This window comes from Arachis ipaensis, chromosome B4 (genome assembly GCF_059453495.1).
Source record: "Arachis ipaensis isolate K30076 ecotype BB chromosome B4, ASM5945349v1, whole genome shotgun sequence".
In the NCBI taxonomy this organism is placed as follows: domain Eukaryota; kingdom Viridiplantae; phylum Streptophyta; class Magnoliopsida; order Fabales; family Fabaceae; genus Arachis; species Arachis ipaensis.
The window spans coordinates 85,409,007-85,429,091 of NC_142439.1; the positions used below are offsets into that span (position 1 = coordinate 85,409,007).

The following is a 20,085-nucleotide window of genomic DNA, read 5'->3' on the forward strand; positions in this document are numbered from 1 at the left end:
ATGTGATATTGTAAAGTCCAACAGGGTACACCCTGACATCTACAAACTACTCTTGTTCCCTTTCTCACTCAAAGATAAGGTAGCAAAGTGGTTGGAATCATTCCCCAAGGATAGCCTAACTACATGGGAGGAGGTCATGAATAGATTCCTTGCAAGATTTTACCCTCCACAAAGAATCAACAGGCTGAGAGCTGAGGTGCAAACCTTCAGACAACAAGATGGAGAAACACTCTTTGAGGCATGGGAGAGATTCAAAGATCTGACAAGAAGATGCCCACCAGAAATGTTCAATGAGTGGGTACAACTACATATCTTTTATGATGGGCTATCCTATGAAGCAAATAAGGCAGTGGATCATTCTTCAGGAGGCTCACTTAACAAAAAGAAAACCATTGAAGAGGCTATATATGTCATTGAGACTGTAGCTGAAAATGAGTATTTCTATGCTTCAGAAAGGACTCAGGAGAAGAGAGTGCTAGAAGTCAACTCTGTAGATGCTTTGTTAGCTCAGAACAAGGCAATTGTGGCTCAAATAGCAGCTTTAACCAAGAGGATGGAGGCCAATCAAGCCTCAATCATTCAAGACCAAACTCCTCAACAAGAAGGGAATGCACCGGAATCTGAAGGTGATTGGGAACAAGCTAATTATGTGAAAAATTCATCCAGACCACCATATGACCCACACTCTAAGACTTACAACCCAGGTTGGAGGAACCACCCAAATTTTGGGTGGGAAAATCAACAAAATCACAACCAAGGCCACAACAAACCTTATTTGTCAAATCAGCATTCCAACCACAACCCCAACCATCAAACAGGGAACCATAGACCCTACCATAACTCACAAAACACATCATACCATAGTAACCAACACATACACAACAACCTCAATCAAGCTGCACCATCCTCAACTACGCAACCATGTGAAATCAAGAGCAACTTCGAGAGGATGGAGGCTGCAATAGCATAACTGTCATCACAGATTACAGGGGCAGTCTCCACCCTCATGGACAGACAAACACAAACTGAAAGAAGGATAGACGCTAATCAAGAAGAATATAGGTCAAATCTAAAAATCAAGGCGCAGCAATCTCAAAGTTGGAAGCACAAGTAGGGATTTTATCCAAGCAAATCCCACTTTCCACACACACATTTCCCAGTGATACCATGGCTAACCCAAGAAGGGAATGCAAGGCTATTACACTAAGAAGTGGAAAGGTTGTGGAGGAAGGAACCCCAAGCAAAGACAATCATGAAGAAGTTGTAGCAAAGCATGGGAACAAGGATGAAGGAGAGATCCCTGCTCCACCTCAACCAAAACTAGTCTTGAAGCTTTATGTGCCAAAAGCATCATACCCGCAAAGACTGGGAAATGATGGGAAGGATGGTCAATTCTCTAAGTTCCTAGAGATCTTCAAGAAGCTCCAAATCAACATACCATTTGCTGAGGTATTAGAACAAATGCCACTCTATGCTAAATTTTTGAAAGAGCTTATAACCAAAAAGAGGAACTGGGAGGCAAAAAAAACCATAGTATTGACTGAGGAACGCAGCGCCATCATACAGAAGAAGCTGCCTCAAAAGCTGAAAGACCCAGGGAGTTTTCAAATTTCCTGCATCATAGGGGATATCACTAGTAAGAAAGCTTTGTGTGATTTGGGAGCTAGAATAAATCTTATGTCCCTAATCATGATGAGAAGGATGAAGATTGAGGAAGCCAAGCCAACAAGAATGGCACTCCAATTGGCTGACAGAACATTTAAGTTTCCACATGGGGTGGTGGAAGACTTTCTAGTGAAAGTAGGAGAATTTATTTTCTCTGTTGATTTCATTGTGCTGGACATGGAAGAAGAGGCCTGACGCACGAAATTGTGATCTCTGGTAATGGCTTCTTAGGCCAGATACTCTGATCTAGTTTTACAGTCTGTCACAACTTCGATACAACTAACCAGCAAGTGCACTGGGTCGTCCAAGTAATACCTTACGTGAGTAAGGGTCGAATCCCACGGAGATTGTTGGTATGAAGCAAGCTATGGTCACCTTGTAAATCTCAGTCAGGCGGATATAAAATAATTATGTGGTTTTCGAATTATAAATAATAAAATAGGGATAGAGACACTTATGTAATTCATTGATAGGAATTTCAGATAAGCGAATGGAGATGCTTTCGTTCCTCTGAACCTCTGCTTTCCTGCTATCTTCATCCAATCAGTCTTACTCCTTTCCATGGCTGGCTTTATGCAAGGGCATCACCGTTGTCAGTGGCTACATCCCCTCCTCTCAGTGAATAATATGCTCACGCACCCTGTCACGGCACGGCTATTCATCTGTCGGTTCTCGATCATGCTGGAATAGGATTCACCCTCCTTTTGCGTCTGTCACTAACGCCCAACAATCGCGAGTTTGAAGCTCGTCACAGTCATTCAATCATTGAATCCTACTCGGAATACCACAGACAAGGTTTAGACCTTCCGGATTCTCTTGAATGCCGCCATCATTCTAGCTTACGCCACGAAGATTCTGGTTAGGAGATCTAAGAGATACTCATTCTAGCTTATTTCATGTAGAACAGAAGTGTTGTCAGGAACGCGTTCATAAGGGAGAAGGATGATGAGCGTCACACATAATCATCACCTTCATCACGTTCTTGGGTGCGAATGGATATCTTAGAAGCGAAATAAGAAGAATTGAATAGAAAACAGTAGTACTTTGCATTAATCTTTGAGGGACAGCAGAGCTCCACACCTTAATCTATGGAGTGTAGAAACTCTACCGTTAAAAATACATAAGTGAAGGTCCAGGCATGGCCGAGATGGCCAGCCCCCTAAAACATGATCAAAGGATCATAAGGTAATCCAAAGATGCCTAATACAATAGTAAGAGGTCCTATTTATAATAAACTAGTCACTAGGGTTTACATGAGTAAGTAATTGATGCATAAATCCACTTCCAGGGCCCACTTGGTGTGTGTTTGGGCTGAGCTTAAGTGTAGCACGTGCAGAGGCCATTTGGGGAGTTGAACGCCACTTTCTGTGCCAGTTTGGGCGTTCAACTCTGGTTTTGGATCCTTTTCTGGCGCTGGACGCCAGATTTGGGCAGAAGGCTGGCGTTGAACGCCAGTTTACGTCGTCTATTCTTGGCCAAAGTATGGACTATTATATATTGCTGGAAAGCCCTAGATGTCTACTTTCCAACGCAATTGGAAGAGCGCCATTTCGAGTTCTGTAGCTCCAGAAAATCCACTTTGAGTGCAGGGAGGTCAGAATCCAACAACATCAGCAGTCCTTCTTCAACCTCTGAATCAGATTTTTGCTCAAGTCCCTCAATTTCAGCCAGAAAATACCTGAAATCACAGAAAAACACACAAACTCATAGTAAAGTCCAGAAATGTGAATTTAACATAAAAACTAACGAAAACATCCCTAAAAGTAACTAGATCCTACTAAAAACATACTAAAAACAATGTCAAAAAGCGTATAAATTATCCGCTCATCACAACACCAAACTTAAATTGTTGCTTGTCCCCAAGCAACTGGAAATCAAATAGGATAAAAAGAAGAGAATATACTATAAATTCCAAACTATCAATGAAACAGAGCTTCAATCATATGAGCGGGACTTATAGCTTTTTGCCTCTTGAATAGTTTTGGCATCTCACTTTATCCATTGAGGTTTAGAATGATTGGCATCTATAGGAACTTCAGATTTCGAATAGTGTTATTGACTCTCCTAGTTCAGTATGATGATTCTTGAACACAGCTTCTTTATGAGTCTTGGCCGTGGCCCTAAGCACTTTGTTTTCCAGTATTACCACCGGATACATAAATGCCACAGACACATAATTGGGTGAACCCTTTCAGATTGTGACTCAGCTTTGCTAAAGTCCCCAATTAGAGGTGTCCAGGGTTCTTAAGCACACTCTTTTTTTGCTTTGGACCTTGACTTTAACCGCTCAGTCTCAAGTTTTCACTTGACACCTACACGCCACAAGCACATGGTTAGGGACAGCTTGGTTTAGCCGCTTAGACCAGGATTTTATTCCTTTAGGCCCTCCTATCCACTGATGCTCAAAGCCTTGGGATCCTTTTTATTTGCCCTTGCCTTTTGGTTTTAAGGGTTATTGGCTTTTTCTGCTTGCTTTTTCTTTTTCTTTCTAATTTTTTTTTCGCCTATTTTTTTTTTCTGCAAGCTTTGTTCTTTGCTGCTTTTTCTTGCTTCAAGAATCATTTTTATGATTTTTCAGATTATCAAATAACATGTCTCCTAGTCATCATTCTTTCAAGAGCCAACATATTTAACATTCTTAAACAACAACTTCAAAAGACATATGCACTGTTCAAGCATACATTCAGAAAACAAGAAGCATTGTCACCACATCAATATAATTTAACTAAGTTCAAGGATAAATTCAAAACTCATGTACTTCTTGTTCTTTTGAATTAAAACATTTTTTCATTTAAGAGAGGTGATGGATTCATAGGACATTCATATCTTTAAGACAAAGTTACTAACTACTAATGATCATGTAATGAAGACACAAACATAGATAAGCACATAACATAGAAAACGAAAAACAGAGAAAGTAAGAACAAGGAATGAGTCCACCTTAGTGATGTCCTTGAGCTCTTCTATGTCTCTTCCTTGTCTTTGCTGCTCCTCCTTCATTGCTTTTAGATCTTCTCTGATTTCATGAAGGATGATGGAGTGCTTTTGATGTTCCACCCTTAGTTGCTTCCAATAATTGTGTGGAAGAAAATGTATCCCCTGAGGTATCTCAGGGATCTCTTGATTTGCAGTCAAATGTTCTACCACTGAGCTATAGACCCTTGATGGAAGCTTTTGTCTTCCCTTTCCTCTTTCTAGAGGCCTCTCTGGCCTTAGGTGCCATTAATGGTTATGGGAAAAAAACAAAAAAGCTATACTTTTACCACACCAAACTTAGAATGTTGCTCGTCCTCGAGCAAAAGAAGAAAGAATAGAAGAAGAAGAGGATATGGAGGAGATGGATGGCTGTGTATATTTGGCCATATGGGTGGGATTGGGTGGGGAAGAGATGTTGAATTTTTGAAGGTAAGTGGGTGTATGGGTGTGAGTGGTAAATGGAAGAGTGTTTATTGGGAATAGAGGATGATTGAGAAGAGAGAAGAGAGTGAGTGGAGGTAGGTGGGGATCCTGTGGGGTCCACAGATCCTGAGGTGATCCTGTGAGGTCCACAGATCTTGAGGTGTCAAGGCAATTACATCCCTGCACCAATTTAGGCATGCAAAATGCCCTTGCACACAACTCTGGGCGTTCAGCGCCAGGTTGGTGCCCATTTTGGGCGTTCAACGCTCATTTGCTGCCATTTCTGGCGTTGAACGCCAGAACCATGCTTGTTCTGGGCGTTCAGCGCCAGGATGCTCCCATTCTGGGCGTTCAGCGCCAGAACTATGCTCTGTTCTGGCGTTTGAACGCCAGACAGATATTCCTCCAGGGTGTGATTTTTCTTCTGCTGTTTTTGATTCCGTTTTTGAATTTTTTGTTTATTTTGTGACTCCACATGATCATGAACCTAAGAAAACATGAAAAACAATAAAAATAAGAATTAGATAAACATTGGGTTGCCTCCCAACAAGCGCTTCTTTAATGTCAATAGCTTGACAGTGGGCTCTCATGGAGCCTCACAGATGTGCAGAGCTTTGTTGAGATTCTCCAACACCAAACTTAAAGTTTGGATATGGGAGTTCAACACCAAACTTAGAGTTTGGTTGTGGCCTCCCAACACCAAACTTAGAGTTTGACTGTGGGGGCTCTGGTTGACTCTGCTTTGAGAGAAGCTTTTCAAGCTTCCTCTCCATGGTTGCAGAGGGAGATCCTTGAGTTTTGAATACAAGGGAGTTCTCATTCCATTGAAGGACTATTTCACCTCTGTCAACATCAATCACAGCTCTTGCTGTGGCCAGGAAAGGTCTTCCTAGGATGATGGATTCATCCTCTTCCTTTCCAGTATCCAGGACTATGAAATCAGCAGGGATGTAAAGGCCCTCAACCTTTACTAAAACGTCCTCTACTTGTCCATAAGCCTGTCTTCTTGAGCTGTCTGCCATCTCTAGTGAGATTTTAGCAGCTTGCACCCCATAGATTCCCAGTTTCTCTATTACAGAGAGGGGCATGAGGTTTATTCCTGAACCAAGATCACACAGAGCCTTAAAGATCATGGTGCCTATGGTACAGGGTATTATGAACTTTCCAGGATCCTGTCTCTTCTGAGGCAATGTCAGTTGATCCAGATCACTTAGTTCATTGATGAACAAGGGAGGTTCAACTTCCCAAGTATCAATGCCAAACAATTTGGCATTCAGCTTCATGATTGCACCAAGAAACTTGGCAGTTTGCTCTTCAGTAACATCCTCATTCTCTTCAGAAGAGGAATACTCATCAGAGCTCATGAAGGGCATAAGGAGGTTCAATGGAATCTCTATGGTCTCTAGATGAGCCTCAGAGTCCTTTGGTTCCCCAGAGGGAAGCTCCTTATTGATCACTGGACGTCCCAGGAGGTCTTCCTCCTTGGGATTCACGTCCTCTCCTCTCCTCAGAGGTTCGGCCATGGCGCTTATGTCAATGGCCTTGCACTCTCCTTTTGGGTTCTCTTCTGTATTGCTTGGGAGAGTACTAGGAGGGATTTCAGTGATCCTTTTACTCAGCTGGCCCACTTGTGCTTCCAGATTTCTAATAGAAGACCTTGTTTCATTCATGAAACTTACAGTGGCCTTAGATAGATCAGAGACTAGATTTGCTAAATTAGAAGCATTTTGTTCAGAGTTCTCTGTCTGTTGCTGAGTTGATGATGGAAAAGGTTTATTATTGTTAAACCTGTTTCTTCCACCATTATTAAAGCCTTGTTGGGGCTTTTGATCCTTCCATGAGAAATTTGGATGATTTCTCCATGTTGAGTTATAGGTGTTTCCATAAGGTTCACCTAAGTAATTTACCTCTGCTATTGCAGGGTTCTCAGGATCATAGGCTTCTTCTTCAGAAGATGCCTCTTGAGTACTGTTGGATGCAGCTTGCATTCCATGTAGACTCTGAGAGATCATATTGACTTGCTGAGTCAATATTTTGTTTTGAGCCAATATGGCATTCAGAGTATCAACTTCAAGAACTCCCTTCTTCATAGGCGTCCCATTATTCACAGGATTCCTTTAAGAAGTGTACATGAACTGGTTATTAGCAACCATGTTAATGAGTTCTTGAGCTTCTGCAGGCGTTTTCTTTAGGTGAATGGATCCACCTGCAGAAGTGTCCAGTGACATCTTTGATAGCTCAGATAAACCATCATAGAATATATCCAGGATGGTCCATTCTGAAAGCATGTCAGAAGGACACTTTTTGGTCAACTGTTTGTATCTTTCCCAAGCTTCATAGAGAGATTCACCTTCTTTCTGTCTGAAGGTTTGAACATCAGCTCTAAGCTTGCTCAGCTTTTGAGGAGGAAAGTACTTGGCTAAGAAAGCCGTGACCAGCTTATCCCAAGAGTTCAGGCTGTCTTTGGGTTGAGAATCCAACCATAATCTAGCTCTGTCTCTTACAGCAAAAGGGAAAAGCATGAGCCTGTAGACTTTAGGATCTATTCCATTAGTCTTAACAGTATCACATATCTGTAAGAATTCAGTTAAAAACTGAAAAGGATCTTCAGATGGAAGTCCATGAAACTTGCAGTTCTGCTGCATCAGAGAAACTAATTGAGGTTTCAGCTCAAAGTTGTTTGCTCCAATGGCAGGAATGGAGATGCTTCTTCCATGTAAATTGGAATTAGGTGCAGTAAAGTCACCAAGCATCTTTATTATTATTTTCGGCTGCCATCTCCTCTGCCTGTTCGAAAATTTCTGAAAGGTTATCTCTGGATTGTTGTATTTTAGCTTCTCTTAATTTTCTCTTTAGAGTCCTTTCAGGTTCTGGATCTGCTTCCACAAGAATGTTCTTATCCTTGCTCCTGCTCATATGACAAGGAAGAATGGCCAGAAAAATGATAATAATAATAGAGATCCTTTATACCACAGTATAGGGATCCCTTTGTGAGTGGAAGAAAAGAGGGGGAGACAAAGAATGTGATGTGAAGGAAGAAATGCAACTGTACTGATGGAAGAGATGTGAGATGAGATGTTTAGGATATGAATGAATAGAATAGGATGGGAGAGGTATAATTTTCGAAAATTATTTTGAAAAGGAGTTAGTGATTTTTGAAAATTGGTTTTTGAAAATTTGTTAGTATTTTTCGAAAATTTTTTTTTTGAAATAAAATTAAAAATAAAAATAATTAGTTAATTAAAAAGAAATTTTGAAAAAGGGGAGAGATATTTTCGAAATTGAGAGAGAGAGAGTTAGTTAGGTGGTTTTGAAAAAGATAAGAAACAAACAAAAAGTTAGTTAGTTAGTTGAAACAAATTTTGAAAAGATAGGAAGTTAGGAAGTTAGAGAAGATATTTTGAAAAGATATTTTTGAACAAGATAAGATAAGAAGATATTTTGAAAAGATATGATAGGATTAGTTTTGAAAAAGATTTGATTTTTAAAATCACAATTAATGACTTGATTCATAAGAAATCACAAGATATGATTCTAGAACTTAAAGTTTGAATCTTTCTTAACAAGCAAGTAACAAACTTCAAATTTTTGAATCAAAACATTAATTGTTTATGTTATTTTCGAAAATTTGGTATAAAAATAAGAAAAAGATTTTTGAAAAATATTTTTGGAATTTTCAAAAATAACTAAGAATTTTGAAAAAGATTTGATTTTTGAAAAAGATTTTGAAAAAGATAAGATTTTCAAATTGAAAATTTGATTTGACTCATGAGAAACAATTTGATTTTTAAAAATTTTTGAAAAAGTCAACTCAATTTTCGAATTTGATGAGAGAAAAAGGGAAAGATATTTTTTTGATTTTTGAAATTTTTATGAAAAACATGAAAAATATGCAATGCATGAAATTTTTAGATCAAAACAATGAATGCGTGCAAGAATGCTATGAATGTCAAGATGAACACCAACAACACTTTGAATGTCATGATGAACATCAAGAACATATTTTTGAAAAATTTTTAATGCAAAGAAAACATGCAAGACACCAAACTTAGAATTCTTTAATGCTTAGACACTAAGAATTCAAGAATGCATATGATAAACATGAAAAGACACAAAACAAAAAAATCATCAAGATCAAACAAGAAGACTTACCAAGAACAACTTGAAGATCATGAAGAACACTATGAATGCATGAATTTTCGAAAAATGCAAGATGCATATACAATTGACACCAAACTTATGATATGACTCAAGACTCAAACAAGAAACATGAAATATTTTTTATTTTTATGATTTTCTAATTTTTTTTGGATTTTTATTTTAGATTTTTTCGAAAATAATATAAAAAAGAAAAAATAAGGATTCCAAAATTTTTAATATGAATTCCAGGAATCTTGCCATGTTAGTCTAAAGCTTCAGTCCAGGAATTGGACATGGCTCACTAGCCAGCCAAGCTTTCAATGAAAGCTCCAGTCCAAAACACTAGACATGGCCAATGGCCAGCCAAGCTTTAGTCATTAACACGAGAGTATATTGATCTTGATAACATATTGCAAGCCTCAGTCCAAATAAATTTAGACATGGCTTTGCAGCCAGCCAGGCTTCAACATGCTTCATGAAACACTAGAATTCATTCTTAAAAATTTTGAATAAATTTTTTTTGAAAACATTTTTTTTTTCGAAAACAGATGAGAAAATTTTGAAAATATTTTTGAAAAATTTTTGAAAAGAAAACGAAAAGAAAATTACCTAATCTGAGCAACAAGATGAGCCGTCAGTTGTCCAAACTCAAACAATCCCCGGCAACGGCGCCAAAAACTTGGTGTTGTTGCCGGGATTGGGATTTCAGACGATTCTTGGCGCCAAACAGGAACAATTAAATCCCCGGCAACGGTGCCAAAAACTTGGTGTTGTTGCCGGATCAGACTTGGCACTGATGTTACCGGACCAAAAGCTTGCCGAAAACTCAAACAATCCCCGGCAACGGCGCCAAAAACTTGATGCACGAAATTGTGATCTCTGGTAATGGCTTCTTAGGCCAGATACTCTAATCTAGTTTTATAGTCTGTCACAACTTCGATACAACTAACCAGCAAGTGCACTGGGTCGTCCAAGTAATACCTTACGTGAGTAAGGGTCGAATCCCACGGAGATTGTTGGTATGAAGCAAGCTATGGTCACCTTGTAAATCTCAGTCAGGCGGATATAAAATAATTATGTGGTTTTCGAATTATAAATAATAAAATAGGGATAGAGACACTTATGTAATTCATTGATAGGAATTTCAGATAAGCGAATGGAGATGCTTTCGTTCCTCTGAACCTCTGCTTTCCTGCTATCTTCATCCAATCAGTCTTACTCCTTTCCATGGCTGGCTTTATGCAAGGGCATCACCGTTGTCAGTGGCTACATCCCCTCCTCTCAGTGAATAATATGCTCACGCACCCTGTCACGGCACAGCTATTCATCTGTCGGTTCTCGATCATGCTGGAATAGGATTCACCCTCCTTTTGCGTCTGTCACTAACGCCCAACAATCGCGAGTTTGAAGCTCGTCACAGTCATTCAATCATTGAATCCTACTCGGAATACCACAGACAAGGTTTAGACCTTCCGGATTCTCTTGAATGCCGCCATCATTCTAGCTTACGCCACGAAGATTCTGGTTAGGAGATCTAAGTGATACTCATTCTAGCTTATTTCATGTAGAACATAAGTGTTGTCAGGCACGCGTTCATAAGGGAGAAGGATGATGAGCGTCACACATAATCATCACCTTCATCACGTTCTTGGGTGCGAATGGATATCTTAGAAGCGAAATAAGAAGAATTGAATAGAAAACAGTAGTACTTTGCATTAATCTTTGAGGGACAGCAGAGCTCCACACCTTAATCTATGGAGTGTAGAAACTCTACCGTTAAAAATACATAAGTGAAGGTCCAGGCATGGCCGAGATGGCCAGCCCCCTAAAACATGATCAAAGGATCATAAGGTAATCCAAAGATGCCTAATACAATAGTAAGAGGTCCTATTTATAATAAACTAGTCACTAGGGTTTACATGAGTAAGTAATTGATGCATAAATCCACTTCCGGGGCCCACTTGGTGTGTGTTTGGGCTGAGCTTAAGTGTAGCACGTGCAGAGGCCATTTGTGGAGTTGAACGCCACTTTCTGTGCCAGTTTGGGCGTTCAACTCTGGTTTTGGATCCTTTTCTGGCGTTGGACGCCAGATTTGGGCAGAAGGCTGGCGTTGAACGCCAGTTTACGTCGTCTATTCTTGGCCAAAGTATGGACTATTATATATTGCTGGAAAGCCCTAGATGTCTACTTTCCAACTCAATTGGAAGCGCGCCATTTCGAGTTCTGTAGCTCCAGAAAATCCACTTTGAGTGCAGGGAGGTCAGAATCCAACAGCATCAGCAGTCCTTCTTCAACCTCTGAATCAGATTTTTGCTCAAGTCCCTCAATTTCAGCCAGAAAATACCTGAAATCACAGAAAAACACACAAACTCATAGTAAAGTCCAGAAATGTGAATTTAACATAAAAACTAACGAAAACATCCCTAAAAGTAACTAGATCATACTAAAAACATACTAAAAACAATGTCAAAAAGCGTATAAATTATCCGCTCATCAAGGCCAACACGTCAATTATCCTAGGAAGACCATTTCTAGCTACTGTTGGAGCCATCGTTGATGTGCAAAAAAGGGAACTAGTCTTGAGGTTGCATGAAGAGAAAATGGTCTTCAACGTCTTTAAAGCAATGAGTTACCCCAAGGAATCCATAGGAGAATGCATGCTGGTAGACACCATGGAACAGATAGTTCAAGAAGTCTTGGAAGAAGAACAATGTGGAGGAACCATTGAGCTGGAACAAGCACCAGATGGAGAACCACCACAAGCAACCATGAGAAACTCAATCATGTCAACTACCACAGACAACAAAGATGCAGAGTCACCAAAACTAGAGCTGAAGACCTTACCACCCAGCTTGAAATATGCATATTTGGGTGCCAACAACACTCACCCAGTGATCATAAATTCAAGTCTGATTAAGGAACAAGAAGAGGAGCTTATCCAAGTGCTGAGACAACACAAGGATGCCATAGGCTGGACACTTGCAGATTTAAAAGGGATCAGTCCTTCAATTTGTATGCATAAGATCTTACTTGAAGAAGATGCCAAACCTTCAAGACAACAACAAAGGAGGCTGAACCCAACTATGAATGAAGTGGTTCAGAAAGAAGTGTCGAAATTGTGGCAAGTAGGGGTGATCTACCCCATCTCAGACAGCCCTTGGGTAAGCCCGGTGCAAGTAGTCCCTAAGAAGGGATGGATCACTGTTGTGACAAATGAGAAGAATGAATTGATACCCACAAGGACAGTGACCGGATGGTGTATGTGCATTGACTACCAAAAACTTAATGAAGCCACCCGGAAGGATCACTTTCCCCTACCTTTCATGGATCAGATGCTTGAAAGATTGGCAAGACATGAGTATTATTGCTTCCTGGATGGGTATTCGGGCTACAATCAAATTGTTGTAGACCCCAAGGATCAGGAAAAAACTTAATTTACTTATCCATATGGTGTCTTTGCTTATAGGAGAATGCCCTTTGGATTGTGCAATGCACCTGCAACATTCCAAAGGTGCATTGATGACAAGTCATCTTAGCCTAGTTTCACTAGTCTTTTTCTTTTGTTTTCAATTGATTTTATGCACTTTCTTGAGCCATAAGTAAGCCAATTGGGTAGAATTTCATGTTTCCTTTGATTTAATCAACCATGGATAAATTAATGCAATTTCATGAGATTTTGTGCTATAATTGTCATATATTATGAAAGAATAACAATCTCATGATCTTTAGCATAGCTTTGATGTGCTTGGTTGATTAATGATAGGTGAAAAAGAGCTTTGAAGAGGGTTGAAGAAAGAAGAAATGGCAAGGAGCAGGAGAGAACAAAAAGCTTGAGCAAAAGCTTGCCTCAAACTTTAGCTCAAACTTTTGGAAGAATTGAATTCACCCTGGAGGAGCAAAAGCTTGCGCCAACGTTTGACCTCAAGCTTTTAGGCAAATGTTGGCGCCACAACAAAATACCCAGGAGAGCAAAAGCTTGCGCCAACGTTTGACCTCAAGCTTTTAGGTAAACGTTGGCGCCACAACAAAACACCCAGGAGAGCAAAAGCTTGTACCAACGTTTGACCTTAAGCTTTTAGGCAAACGTTGGCGCCACAACAACATGAAGGGGTATACTTCCAACAAGAATAACTTGAGTTGTAGATGTCCAATTGAGGTCATTCCAATTTGGTTAGAAAGCGGACGTTCAGAGCTTTCCAACCATATATAATAGTCTATAGTGGACATAAAATTGGCAACTTGACAAGAGGGCAAAGTAGTACCCCAAGAGGCATGCAAGAGGGATCCATGTTTGGCTCAAAGTTTGACCTCAAACTTTGGCTCAAACGTGGATGGCAGCAAGGAAGGCTAGCTGATATGAAAAGTTTGAGTAAAAGTTTGACCTCAAACTTTTACTCAAGCTTTTCTGGTTCATGGCCCGGTTCACAAATGGGTTTCTCTCCAACTCCAAGAGCAATCAACAGAGGCTTTTGTCAACCCAATTCCATCAAGAGCAAAGGCCCAATTCAAGGCTTGAAGATCATTTGAAGAGAGTGTATAAATAGCTTAGAATTTAAGTTTTTACGGAGCTTTTCCATTTTAGTTTTTACTAAGTGATTTTGGGAGAGCTTTTGGTTAGGAGTTATTGGGAGATTCTGAGTCTTAGGGAAGGAGAATTGAATTCTCTTCCTCTTAGTTTTCTTGTTTTCAATTTCATTTACTCTTTGTTTGAATCTTGGGTGTTGGAGAATTGAAGGAATTCTGTTTCAATCTCACCCTGAGATCTCTCTGTTTCATTTACTGCACTTTCTGAAAAATTTATATTTGCATTCCTTTCTTCTACTGCTTGATCTTTACTTTTCTTGCAATTGAATTTTCAATTTGGATCTAGGAAGGCATTGAGATCTAGACTTGGTTATCTAGTCTCTTGGGTCCTGAGATCTACATTTTTCAATTTCAATTTCCTTGTTTCGTTGCTACACCAAGCTTATTTTCATTATCATTTGAGATCCAGTTTAATTGAATCCATCTTTTACATTTCTGTTTGTTGAATTTTACTTTTCCTTGTTTAATTTCTGCAAATCCACTTCCCAATTCCTTTTATAATTCGAGCAATTTACATTTCTTGCACTTTAAGATTCTGTAATTTACATTTCTTGCGTTCTAAGTTTTTGCCATTTAATTTCTTGTTCTTTAAGATTCAGCTTATTTACTTTCTTTGCTCTTAAATTTTCTGCAATCTACCCCTCTCCCTTTACATTTCAAGCAATTTAGTTTCTGCAATCACAAATCACCCAACCAATACTTGATTCGCTTGACTAAATCAACTACTAAACAAAAATTGCTCAATCCTTCAATCCTTGTGGGATCGACCTCACTCCCGTGAGTTTTATTACTTGATGCGACCCGGTACACTTGCCGGTTAGATTTGTGTGTTTGGAATTCGTTTTTCTAAAAATACACATCAAGTTTTTGGCGCCGTTGCCGGGGATTGATTAGATTGACAATGATTAAGTAAGGTGGTGGTCTAGATTAAGCACTTTTTCTTTTTCTTTTTACTAAGCATACTAACTGTTTGAATTTTTGCTTAAGCTAACACTAACTTCACTCTAGCAATAGAGTGTTTAATTCTGACTCCTAGTTCTGTGTTTATGTCCGGAGGAAGAAGCGATGAATCCACACCTTTTGATCCTGAAATACTTTGGAGGTTGAGAAGAGAACCAAGAAATGGAAGAAAATCCAACAAATCTACAAGTGGGAGTGGCCAACGACAATGGTCAGCCCCAAAGGAGAGTATTGGCTTCATATACATTTGCTAATCCAAGGCATTGTGGGAGTAGCATCCTGACCCCAAATGTCGATGCAAATAACTTTGAATTGAAGCCCCAACTCATCACCTTGGTGCAGAATAACTGTTCCTATGGAGGAGGCCCCTTGGAAGATCCAAACCAGCACCTATCCACCTTCCTGAGGATATGTAACACCGTGAAGACCAATGGTGTGCACCCTGACAGTTACAAATTGCTGCTATTTCCATTTTCTCTCAGAGACAAAGCCACTCAATGGTTGGAATCCTTCCCAAGAGACAGCATCAACAACTGGGATGATCTAGTAACCAAGTTCCTTGCCAAGTTTTACCCACCTCAAAGAGTTATTAGATTGAAGACTAAAGTACAAACATTCACACAAATGGATGCTGAACCCTTGTATGAGGCATGGGAACGATACAAAGCTTTAATCAGGAAGTGCCCTCCTGAGATGTTTAATGAATGGGATAAACTCCAAAATTTCTATGAAGGACTGACAATGAAAGCTCAAGAGGCACTTGACTATTCAGCAGGAGGCTCAATGCAACTCATGAAGACAGCTGAAGAGGCCTAAAACCTCATTGATATGGTGGCAAACAATCAATATTTCTTTGCTCATTAGAGACAACGCCAACCATCACAAAGGAAAGGAGTGCTAGAGTTGGAAGGAGTAGACACAATCCTAGCTCAAAACAAGATAATGCAGCAGCAAATCCAGCAACAATTTGAGCAGATGGCTAAAAAGATTGATAGCTTACAAGTTGCAGCAGTGAATACAAGCCAACCATCAACCACATGGGGGCAAAATGAAGAAAACTAAGAAGATCAGTAGCAGGAACAACCTCAATATGTGCACAACCAAGGTTCAGGCCAAAATGAGGTTTATGGTGACACCTACAATCCATCCTGGAAGAACCATCCAAATCTCAGATGGGGAGATAACCACACTCAAAACCAACAACCATGGCAAAGGAATTCAAACCAAAACAACTCAAGAAACAACCAGAACAACAACCAGCAAAACATAACCCACAATCCATATAGAAAACCCTAAAATAACCATCATCCACCTTCCACATCCACATTCCACCCACAAAATAATCCCACAAACAGTTCAAACAACTTCCAGCAACAACCATCTCATTTTACACAACCACAACCAAATCCATACTCCCAAAGAATCTCCAGTCTAGAGATAATGATGGAGAAATTCATGAAAAATAAGAGATGGCAAGACAAGATCAGGAAGCAGCACGGAAGGATCAAGCCATAACAAGTAAAAACCAAGAAGCCTCAACCAAAAACCTAGAAGCTTCAATCAAAAATCTTGAGAGGCATATGGAACAAATGGCTAAACGAATTACAGAGATGGGTGAGAAGCAATCAAATGCATCCCCTATTGCTACTCAAGACCACCCAAGGGACAAAGGAAAAGCTACAAAGTGGGAGAAGTGCAAAGCAATCATAGTGGGAAGTGAGAAGACTAAGGAGAAGGAAGCCATCAATCAAGAAGAACACAACAGAGAAGTTCCACAAGAAGAGACAGAAGAGAGAAGTGAAGAGGAAAGAAAGACCAAGAATGCAAAAAGCTCAAATAGAGATAAGAACATCCTTGAAACACAGCTACTAGAAAAGAAGGAAGGGGTGAAGCCATATATCCCCAAACTTCCATACCCTCAGAGGTTCGAAAAAGAGAATGAGGATAAGCAATACTCAAAATTCCTGGACATATTCAAGACACTCAGCATCAATATTCCTTTCTTAGAAGCACTTGAACAGATGCCAGTGTATGCCAAATTTATGAAGGAAGTGCTGACAAGGAAAAAGTCCCTAAAAGAAGGACAAATTGTTGAGATGACAATGGAATGTAGTGCTATTCTCCAAAGAGAGTTGCCAGAGAAGAAAGATGATCCTAGGAGTTTTTATATACCTTGCACCATAGGAAACATAACAATTGAGAAGTCATTCTATGATCTTGGTGCAAGCATAAATTTGATGCCTTTGTCTCTAATGAGGAAACTCCAAATTGTCGAGCTGAAATCCACACGAATACTTCTTCAAATGGCTGATAAATCCATTCAGCAAGCACTTGGAGTTGTAGAGAATGTGCTGGTAAAAGTGGGAAAATTTCTTCTCCCAGCTGATTTTGTCATTCTGGATATGGAGGAGGACCCTAACACTCCCATCATTCTGGGGAGGCCTTTCCTAGCTACGGGCAGAGCATTGATAGATGTTGATAAGGGGGAATTGTTGCTAAGAGTGCATGATGAGCACCTAGCATTCCATGTTTTTAAAACCTTGCATGAGCCAATTCAAGAAAAAGATTCTATGAAGGATAAGGCCAGAGATCAAAGTTTGAAGGAGGTAGTCAATGAGTTAGCTCCAAGACTTCTAAATCCATGCTTGAAAGCAGTAGAGATGGTGTAACAAACCAAAGAAATCAAGGAGGAACTAGATCCAAAACCTCCAGATGAGAAATTCAACATCTCAGAAAAGGAACCACCAAGGCAGGGAGTATCTTTTGAGAAAGAAAAGAAGAAGAGGCCAAGAGGGTGGAGAAACAAGAAGATCCCTACTGAAGGCTTTTCACCAGGGGATAAAGTAGTGTTAAACACCCAACCAATGAAGGTGTCCCCACAATCATCTGAATACTACACTGTGAACCGGGTCCTTTCACTTGAACACCTAGAGATCATCAAAAAGGAGACCGGAAGGAAGTTCACAGTAAGAGGAGAAAAGCTGAGGCACTATGATTTTCAACCCCCATGATCTAAGGGGATCGATGTCAAGCTAATGACAATAAAGAAGCGCTTGTTGGGAGGCAACCCAACCTGAGGTAGTTTTCTTTTCATAGCTTTTTCAATAAAAATGTTGAATAATTAAGTATGTATTGCAAAGAGCTAAGTTTGGTGTTGCACACCAAAACAATTTAAGGGAGAATGAAGGATTCTAAATTTGGTGTTCCACCAAAATCTCATTTAAAAGCATACTCTCACCTCCTGCATAATGCTAGCTCCAAGCAATCAAACAAATTATTCAACCATTTAATTGCTTTTTAGTTTTGGTTCCATAACCTTTAGCAAGGCCAAAAGAATTCATAAGTGGACAACCTGTTGCATTAGAGACAGTGGCAAGGAATTAAGTTTGGTGTTCCCACACCAAATTAAATCCAAAAACCACACTCAATTCATACATACTGACCAGTCACTTAAGGGCTTAAGAAGCAAGCAACTTTTGAGAATTATGCAGGGAACTAACCACCTATTGAAGACATCATGCACCACAAATCAAAAGGGGCACAACAGAAGGAAGAACAAAAAGAACTGAAAACCAATAGATTGTATCTATACTTAACTCTTGTGGTTGAGAAATGCTTCGATTTATGACTTGCTAAAGTGTTCATCTAGTGTAGGCAAAATCAATCTTTAAAATAAGTAAGCTAGTCTAAGTGTGTGCTTGTGTGTTCACTTTCACTTAACTAAAAGCATGCTTTGTCCCCTGCATCTTTAATTTAATAAAAGAAATGTTTGGAATGTGAAGTAAGATAGTTCTTTGTTAGCTGGAAGTACAACAATAGTGAGTGGTGGTATGAATGTATGATTGTATGATAGCTCACTTTTAGTGAATAAAAGAACTAGACTGTCTCCTTTTAAATAGAAGGTAGCTCACTGTCTATGAATCTCAATAAAGTAAAAGTCCTAGGTTAAAAAGAAAAACAAAAAGAGAAAAGAAAAAGCCAAAAATGGCAACAGAACAAAAGAAAAATAAAAAGAAACAAAGCTAGACACCAATAGCTTGAACCTTAGAATATATGCCTGTGGTGTCTTTGTACTAGGATCTGCTTGGATTATTAAGTTCTTTGGAGTGCATCAACACTTGGTGACTTGGGTTAACTAACCCGGGATTATAGGAGAATGCCCTTTGGATTGTGCAATGCACCTGCAACATTCCAAAGGTGCATTGATGACAAGTCATCTTAGCCTAGTTTCACTAGTCTTTTTCTTTTGTTTTCAATTGATTTTATGCACTTTCTTGAGCCATAAGTAAGCCAATTGGGTAGAATTTCATGTTTCCTTTGATTTAATCAACCATGGATAAATTAATGCAATTTCATGAGATTTTGTGCTATAATTGTCATATATTATGAAAGAATAACAATCTCATGATCTTTAGCATAGCTTTGATGTGCTTGGTTGATTAATGATAGGTGAAAAAGAGCTTTGAAGAGGGTTGAAGAAAGAAGAAATGGCAAGGAGCAGGAGAGAACAAAAATCTTGAGCAAAAGCTTGCCTCAAGCTTTAGCTCAAACTTTTGGAAGAATTGAATTCACCCTGGAGGAGCAAAAGCTTACGCCAACGTTTGACCTCAAGCTTTTAGGGAAACGTTGGTGCCACAACAAAACACCCAGGAGAGAAAAAGCTTGCGCCAACGTTTGACCTCAAGCTTTTAGGCAAACGTTGGCGCCATAACAACATGAAGGGGTATACTTCCAATAAGAATAACTTGAGTTGTAGATGCCCAATTGAGGTGATTCTAATTGGCTTAAAAAGCTGACGTTCAGAGCTTTCCAACCATATATAATAGTCTATAGTGGACATAAAATTAGCAACTTGACAAGAAGGCAAAGTAGTACCCCAAGAGGCATGCAAGAGGGATCTATGTTTGGCTCAAAGTTTGACCTCAAACTTTGGCTCAAACGTGGATGGCAGCAAGGAAGGCTAGCTGATATGAAAAGTTTGAGTAAAAGTTTGACCTCAAACTTTTACTCAAGCTTTTCTGGTTCATGGCCTGGTTCACAAATGGGTTTCTCTCCAACTCCAAGAGCAATCAACAGAGGCTTTTGTCAACCCAATTCCATCAAGAGCAAAGGCCCAATTCAAGGCTTGAAGATCATTTGAAGAGAGTGTATAAATAGCTTAGAATTTAAGTTTTTAAGGAGCTTTTCCGTTTTAGTTTTTACTAAGTGATTTTGGGAGAGCTTTTGGTTAGGAGTTATTGGGAGATTCTGAGTCTTGGGGAAGGAGAATTAAATTCTCTTCCTCTTAGTTTTCTTGTTATCAATTTCATTTACTCTTTGTTTGAATCTTGGGTGTTG

General features: G+C 39.4%; 1 non-coding gene across 1 annotated transcript; it reads left to right on the forward strand.

Annotated features, from left to right (window-relative positions):
• Positions 1-7,346: 7,346 nt before the first annotated feature.
• On the forward strand, positions 7,347-7,454 carry LOC148568211 (small nucleolar RNA R71). The gene has a single exon (XR_015882588.1). It is a non-coding gene; the product is annotated as a small nucleolar RNA R71 (small nucleolar RNA).
• The last annotated feature ends 12,631 nt before the right edge of the window (positions 7,455-20,085 follow it).